Genomic DNA, 8,974 nt, shown 5'->3' on the forward strand with positions numbered 1-8,974 from the left:
CTAGCTTCTGTCTGTGACGTATGACACCTTGTAAAACAGCTGCAGTTAAGGCACTTGCCTTACAAACCCCATTATTATCTGCAGCTCTTACATTTAATAGCAGTGCCAGTGCCTAGTAGGGGTTATATAGAAGGAATTTAGCAGCTGACTGCTGTGTCAGCTGGCACCATTTAAGGCATCTTAGACTGCTGATTCACATTCCCTTAGGGCTAGAGGAAATCTCTGGGCCTCTACATCTATCTGAATAAAGTTTACTTGATACAAATGTTCTCACTGTTCAACATGTGCAAAATCCTTTCCTGTTCTGATGTCTCTATGCTGCTTCTGCCTTTATTCTAAAACTATATAAATTTTGCTGGCTTTAGAGTAATAAAATTAAACATTTTAGCTTGATCAGGCTTATTGTTCTCATGAAGCTATGTAACACAGAACTGAAACTTACAGTATAGTTATAGTGAAACTTTAAATTAGCTCCGGAAGTATTCCTGCTAGTCCCTCCAGTAGGTGTAGGTTTTTGTTTGTCTGTTTAGACCTCTCATAACTTATTTTGTAATCATGCTAGAACTTAAATGTGAAGATTTTGTCTGCTTCTATCTTAGTAAAGAGGATGAAAAACTTGCATGAGAAATCAGGACAGTTAAAAAAATATCTATGTTGCACTCTAAAACTGCACAATGCACTTAGCTTATCAGTAACAATCATATAAGACAAACACAGATGTGAATATTGACTTAGAACACAAAGAATAATGTTCAAATGTTTTAGCCAGATAACAAAGTCATTCTACAGAAAGTGTTAGTAAAGGCTGGATGGCATTTTATAGTAGAAAAATATATTTTGACCAAGAACCTTTCTAAAATTTACTAAGATGTTTGATTTTTCTCCTTGAAAATTCTGTTTTCATTGGAGGTGCTGAGGGGTCAGGAGCACAAGACTTATGAGGAATAGCTGAGGGAAATGGGTTTGCTTAGTCTAGAGAAGAGGAGGCTCAGGGGAGGATCTACTGACCTCTACAACTACCTGAAAGGAGGTTGTGATGAGTTGGCAGTCTGTCTCTTTTTCCAAGTAACAGCAGTAGGATAAGAGGGAGTGGCCTCATGTGCCAGGGGACTTTCAGGTTGGATATTACTAATAATTTCTTCCCTGAAAGAGTGATCAGGCTCTGAAACAGGCTGTCCATGGAGGCTGTTCAGTCACTGTCTCTGTAGATTTACAAGGAACCTAAAAGCCTGTAGATACAGAGCTAAGGAACATGCTTTTGTGTACATTACTGGTGGTAGGTGGACAGTTGGACCGGATGATTTTACAGGCCTTTTCCAACCTTAGTGATTCAGTGATTTCACAAAAGAAGCACATAATTGAATCTCAGAATAATTTGATTCAGCTGAAGAATGTGCTTCAGCTAAAATCAGTAATTTTACTTATCTCATGGGAGTTCTTATGCAGTTTCCTTGTGTATTCAACCTCCCTGGAGAGCCACGCTCCCAAGGCTGTGTGCATCTGCTTAGCTATATTTGTGACCATAAACTTGTATAGAAAAAACATATCACTATGTAGAGAGAAGATGATGTCCAAGAGGAGATGTGATCTATGCAGAAAGTCTTGTCTTCAGAAGAAAAGGGGAACACAATACCTCACTGGCAATCTCAATGGCAATGTACATCTATAAATGCAGGGTTTTCACAGATGGGGGAAAAAAGAAGGGGAAAAAAAAAAAAAAAAAGAATGCTCTGCTGTTACCTCAATCTGGTAACCTGGAAAGTCAAGTCCCTTTGTGAATGTGTATCGACGGCCCCGACCAAGTCACAGCTGTTTGTTACACCATTATGGTGAGCGGTAAAATGGCGTTTATTGGAATGTGAGGGTCCCTTATATAGGTATCCTGTTTCATCTTTATCTTTTTTACGTATGCATGACCCAGCAGAGGAGGGCCTATCACGTTACATCCCGAGGGTCCGATTTCGCCTAATACAACACTCTGCATTCAGGCAGCATGTGCAGCATGATCTCAAGATACCCAAGTTGCTGAGAATGGATGGGCCATAGAGAAGAGACTCAGATGTTGAGAAGGCAACAAACACAAACTCCAAAAAAAACCTATTTTTGCTACACTCTTCTTTGATGATCCATGTATTCCCCTTTTTTGGTCACACTTTGTTACACATCCTGATGCGAGAGCTCACAGACTGTGTCCCCATCCTCATAGCTGGCTGGGCATGCCATGTCTCACAGACAGGCATATTAGCTGTGTGAAAATGAGAGTATAATTTCAGAAGTATCAACAGTTCTCTGAGTTTCTGTAGTGTGAAGGCAATCAGACATTAAAAATTCTTTTTTTTTTTCTTTTTTTTCCCCTAAAACTCCTGAACAGCCAGACTACAAAATATGATTTAAAATATCTCAATTTGAATATCTAAAGCACTTGAATTAAGCTTGGGAAAAATAAAATAAAATAAAATAAAATAAAATAAAATAAAATAAAATAAAATAAAATAAAATAATAAGTAGGAAAAAAATCTGCCAAATATTTACAAATATGAGGTGATTCATGTAGGTTCAAAAAGCACACATCAACAGCCACTTTTATCCTGGATTATTATTATTATTATTTCCCCGGAACTTATATTACTTTGTTTGCTGATGGGACCATTGGTATCAAGAGTTCACAAAATCTATATGTAGGGAATATACAGCTACTCCCAGCTTCGTCTCTTCTCTTAGGGAGTGATTTGGAGGAGTAGTAGAATTCTCTGAAGGAGAGGAAATCTGAACCATCTCAAACCCCCAAAAGTGATCACATGGGGTGAAGTAGTTCTCTATACCTATATACCAATGTTCAGAAGATAATTATGGAAGCAGTTGCTTCTTTGGGGATCCCACATTGCATTTTGTTTGTATGTTTATTTGCTCTGCCTTTCTGTCACATTCTATAGCATTCTATTTGTAAGGCTTTCAGTCTTTCCAATGACCACAATATTTTATGGCTGATACAAGTCCCTGTAACTAGCTGAGTCTGGAAAATGGGTTTCAAGTTGCCAGCATCACTACTAAACTTCTATGCATGTCTCATGAAAGGTTTCAGTAATTTATCAGAATAGAGATAATTAAAAAATCTGCTTCAAAAAATACCTATAAAGCTTATTCCTCCTTGCTACAGAGGATGACTGTTGGGCAGTCATGCTGTTCCACAATGAAATGCAGACTGCACCCTTTTCATCTCAACACAAGGTGGTACTGTAGCATACTATGTCTTCATCTGCTCCACTTTCTGGGGAAGAGAAGAATGTAATACTGAAAAACTAAAGCTGCAGTGTGTAAGTAAAGTAATTCGGAATGACTGATTCTTTACGAAATGTTACTTAAAAAAAATTATATATATACACATACATACATATAAATATTTAAATAATATCTCTAAGAGTATTGATATCCTATGTATGGTTCTGCATATTAGCATGATGCTTGATTTACTTCGAATTTTCTGTCTGGATAGATACTTATCATCTTCAAGTACAAAACATAAAACAGTTGTCAGATATTCTTCCAAAAGCTATGTTGCATTTCAATGCACAAATGAGAACATGATTCCACTTCAGGGAATGCCTGTATGCCCCACTGTTTTCTGTTGCCACTGGATACAGCTCCAGATTCTTTACAGTGCCCCAAACTATGTTTTTGTTCATTACATACTCTTGCCTTTCCTGCCCACTTCCTGCCTGTCAGAGTGATCATGGCATGGTGACTGTGGTAGAAATTTACAGTTGCCTTCATTAGAAAAACCTCTACAGTCATTCATTGACTTTATTACATACAAACTGTCACTTCATGCATCAGCCTAATATGAAAATAAATCATTTTTCTTTTTCCAGATAGACATTAAATGATACTCCCAGCTATTCCTCACTGAGATCTTTCCCTTTTTGTTCTTTCATTACTTAATAAACAATTTTTAATCTCCTTCCTTCAAGTGAAAAGAAAAAAAATAAGCCGTATTACTAAATTAAATTTTCACCTTACTGAGATATCTAAGAAAAGTAAGTGATGGGAGAACTGCTTTCTATTATAAAATGTTATTATTTCTTCCAATTGTTTCTATACTATTTTTCATTAATAGGTAATTATTTTTAATTGTATGTTAGGAGAATACAGGAAAATATTAATTCAATATCAACAAATAATTATTTCTATTTTATTTAAATTATTACTGTGTGGAGGATACAAACAATAAGAACTGGTGTTCTAAAGTAAGAGTGAAAAAATAATTATTCTGGGGTCAGATACCATACAATTTTATTGTACCTTTTTTTTTTTTTTTTTTTTTTTTTTTTTTTAAGATCTGAGATAAATGTAGCTCCAATACAAATAAAACAACATAAGCTGATATTAACTAACTCACCTGTAGGTGTCATTCAATGGCTGTGAAGATTGCTTCTTTAATATTTAAAAGGAAAATAAAAAGTAGTGTTCTTAATAGGAATGTCCACGTGGCCATAAAAATCTATTTCTTTCCACAAAAGTTTTCAGTGTGAGTACTAGACTAGCTCTGTACATCTGGACATGGTCTACCCGTATTATTGTGGCTTCAGGTCTGAAATGATTAAGAGTTTCATCAAATCACAGACCTGCTATTCTAGGAGCTGTAGTTTATCATTTTCCCATGAATGGATAATGTTTTTTTTTGATTGTTGCTTTTATGAAGATATTCAGCTATAGCTTACCCTTTTTCTAGGTGCATGGGTCACGGTGCACCCATGCCCTGCAGCTGCTTATCTTTCTCTCTACTGGAGATACAACAACAACATCTTTATTAATGACATCGATGAGGGAATCGAGTGCACCCTCAGCAAGTTTGCTGACAACACCAAGCTGAGTGGTGCGGTCGATACAGTGGAGGGAACGGATGCCATTCAGAGGGACCTTGACAGGCTGGAAAGCTGGGCTTGGGTGGACCTAATGAGGTTCGACACGGCAAAGTGCAAGGTTTTGCACTTGGGCTGGAAGTACTTCAGGCACCTGTACAGGCTGGGAGGAGTTGTCCTTGAGAGCAGCTTGGCAGAGAAGGACGAAAGATGATGGACAAAAGACTCAACATGAGCCAGCAGTGTGCTCTGGCAGCCCAGAAAGCAAATGGGATCCTGGGCTCCATCAGGAGAGGTGTGGTCAGCAGGGATAGGGAGGTGATTGTCCCTCTCTGCTCTTGTGAGTCCCCTTCTGGAGTACTGTGTCCAGGTGTGGAGCCCTCAGTACAAAAAAGACATGGAGATTTTGGAAAGGGTCCAGAGGAGGGCCACGAAGATGATCAGGGGGCTGGAGCACCTCCCCTATGAGGACAGGCTGAGGGAGTTGGGTTTGTTCAGCCTGGAGAAGAGAAGGTTGCGGGGTGACCTCATTGCAGCCTTTCAATACCTGAAGGGAACTTAGTCCCAGGAGGGGAGTAAACTCTTCGAAAGGGATGACAATAGTAGGACACGGGGAAATGGTTTTAAGTTAAAAGAGGGAAGATTTAGGTTGGATGTTAGGGGGAAGTTCTTTACTAGGAGAGTGGTTAGACCCTGGAACAGGCTGCCCAGGGAGGTTGTGGATGCCCCGTCCTTGGAGGTGTTCAAGACCAGGTTGGACGGGGCCCTGGGCAACCTGATCTAGTAAAGGTGTATGGTTGGTGGCCCTGCCAGGCAGGGGGGTTGGAACCACATGATCCTTGAGGTCCCTTCCAACCCGGGTCATTCTGTGATCTGTGATCTACAGCCTTCAGTACTCTTATCCCCCCGTGGAAAGCTTTTTCTGAAGAGCTGTCAAATCAAAAACAAACAAAAAACACCTCAGACCAGTATTGCCTGTATACTAAAATCACATGTGAGTTTGTATTCTAACTGTAGATCAATATTTTGGAAGCATTTTCCAGCTGTTTTCTGCCTCTTTCATAGAAGTACTTGTTAATTAGATTAACAACTGCCTAACTTTTCTTTTCTGGCTTAAAATCACATGAGAAAAAAGCTCAAAGATTTCCTAGACTGTTCTTTTCCCTTTTAAAATCTTTGTGCATGCTCCTGCTCTTCTGGTGGGTCACGTTGAAGAGAATCAAACAATTACACACAGAACATCTGCAGTTCCTCTTTTCAGATTGCTGCCATGATCTTTGTAACTTAAGGCTAAAGGCATACCAGCATATCTCAAATTGGCATAGTGCATCAATATGACTTTCTAATTTCTGAGCTTCTTAAGCTCATGGAATTGTCTTGAAGCCTAAATAAACGTCCAAATATTTTCCCGAGTTAAAAGAAAGATCATGAATAAACATGTTATTTGCTAGTAGGCTAACTTACTTATAGCTGGAGGAAGCAGACAAGTGCTTAGCCATCTAAGTATTTATACCTTGCTGAGTGTAATGTTTTGCTAGTTCAGTATCAGATGAAGACCTGTAATTTCCAGTGTGACTTTTCATTTTAGTGCCCAGTTTCAAACATAATGAAACTCCTGACTCTCAGTAAGTGAAAAGTTATCATGTTATAGAAAAATGTGTCTCTTGACACTTAGACTGTACATACCAAGGCAGTGTAGGATGACATACATTTTAAATACCAAGGCCAATAATTTTGAGTGACCTTATCTTTACAGGTAGCAATGCTGCACAGCAGAAGAATGATAAAATATTGAATTCTAACTTGCCTGGATTAGAATCATAGAATTGTTTGAGTTGGAAGGAATCCTTAAAGGTCATCTAGTCCAACTCCTCTAAGTGAACAGGGACACTTACAGATCCATCAGGTGCTTCTTCTACTTCCAAAGAGGAAAGTATGTAAGAGTTCCCCCACTAATCACAGTATCATAGTCTTGTGCGGGTTGGAAGGGACCTTAGAGATCATAGAGTCCAACCCCTGGGATTTGAGCCTCTGTGTAGCAGAGCGACACTTCTACCACTTGCGCCACAGGGGGGATTCGAACCCAATGCCTTCGGTGTTGCAACGCAGCATTCCTACCACTGCCTGAATTTCACCTCTTTGCTGCATTATTCCAAATGAATTCTGCGCTGCAGTGATATCTGAAAAGTAGACTGAATGCGTGGGTTCATTGAAGGTGGCCACATAATTGATCTTCTGTCCTGTGTTCAGGTGCCTACGACAGGTACCTGCCATATATCGTCATGGGAAGCCTGACTGTGCTGATAGGGATCCTGACCCTGTTTCTCTCTGAGGGCTATGGCAATGCTCTGCCTGAGAGCTTCGAAAAAATGCTGAAGGTGAAATGGTAAGCTGGCCTTTTTTCATCATATCCTCCACAAGAATACAGGACTTCCTTGTACATAATCTCTTTCTTACAATGAATACTCTGGATATACTCCAGTTTTGGCCTTTCATGCTGAGTATCCATCCACTCACTCCCTCTGCACCCTTCCAGGTTAATGCTGCTGTCTCTGTACTGCAGTGGGACTTCCCTTGCTGCACCCACCTGATTAGCAGATATGCATTTCTCTCAGTGTGATGGGGCTTTTGTTGCATGCAGTGCATTGCCCTCTACTCTAATGACCCCCTTTCCTTGTATAAACACAGCAGGAGACATGACAAATGTAACCTGATTCCAGAAACCTGAGAAAGCTGCATTTTGGACAAGGAAGATACATCAGTCCCTTCAATTTTTGAGTACTATTTATTATCTGTTCAGATTATATATGTAGTAAGCTGTTATTGAGATATTAAATTAACATATGTTTGTTTCTAACCATTGAATCTTCAATAGCTCAGTAATCATAGGGTTGTTTGATAGCCCTTTTTACTCTCAGCTTACCCTGCCTGGCTCTGACCTTCCACTGTCACATATACTAGTAGTAAATACTTCCAGCAGCTGCAGTACCTATCTATATCACACAGTCCCATTACCCTACCTATTGCCTCTAAACAACTCTTTCCCCAGAAACCTCCTGAACCTAAGCTCAGGCCTGCAGTAAACAGATCAATGGCTGAGGATGTTACTTTTAAAATCCTCACATGGAACACTGGAAGAATAAAGTACTAACATTCCTTCCTCTCTTCCTACTAATATAGAAGAGCAATAATTCAATAATTTTTTTATTTTTAAAGCCTTTTCAAGCCTCTGCCACCAAAGCCCAAGCCAGCTCTCTGTAAGATCATTCTTATTCAGAAATTTTTTGTAACCCAGATCTAAGAATTTTTGATACCATGTGTTGTGCACAACCCCAAGACAGAAATGACTCATAATACCCTTCTGATTAGCAGTTAAATATTACTTAATCGTTTGAACTCAATCTTCATATAATCTATTCTAAGAATACACTATAATGCACAATCAGAAATCTTACTTTTATTTTATTCCCCTTTTTTATAGAGGGGTGGAGGTTTTTTTCTTTTCTTTTCTTTTTTTTTTTTTTTTTTCCTTTTTTTTTTTTTTTTTTTTTTTTTTTTTTCTTTTTTCCCTATCCTGCCCTTGATTTGTGATGATTTCAACTTTAGGAAATAATTCAGTGTGACAATAAACCAATTTAATGAGTCCCATTTGCATAAAATGCATTTGTTGATCAAGAATACAAGACACTGGTGCTTGTAATATCGTTATGTTTCTACATACCTGCTTCAGCTAACACTGTATGTCCCAAGGCATGATGGTTCTTGAAGACAGAAAGTGAGTCAGAACAGATGGTCATTTAAACTCAGTTAACCAACCAGCAAGCATCTTCAGCCAGTCTGTAAGAGGTCCTCCTAATCAGCAATCAATGATCAACAAGATGTAGAGCTTTTGGAGTAGGTTCAGAGGAGGCCTTGAGGATCCTCAGGGGGCTGGAGCATTTCTCCTATGTATAAACACAGAGGCACCTGCTCTTGTTCAGTCTGGAGCAGAGAAGGCTCCAGGGAGACCTCTTTGCAGCCTTCCAGTATTTAAAGTGAATGTATAAACAGAAAGAAAACCAACTTTTTAGACTTCTCTTTCACAAGTTATCAACTGAAGCATTTAAGACAGCTGT

The sequence above is a fragment of the Coturnix japonica genome, chromosome Z (genome assembly GCF_001577835.2).
Source record: "Coturnix japonica isolate 7356 chromosome Z, Coturnix japonica 2.1, whole genome shotgun sequence".
Taxonomy (NCBI): Eukaryota; Metazoa; Chordata; class Aves; order Galliformes; family Phasianidae; genus Coturnix; species Coturnix japonica.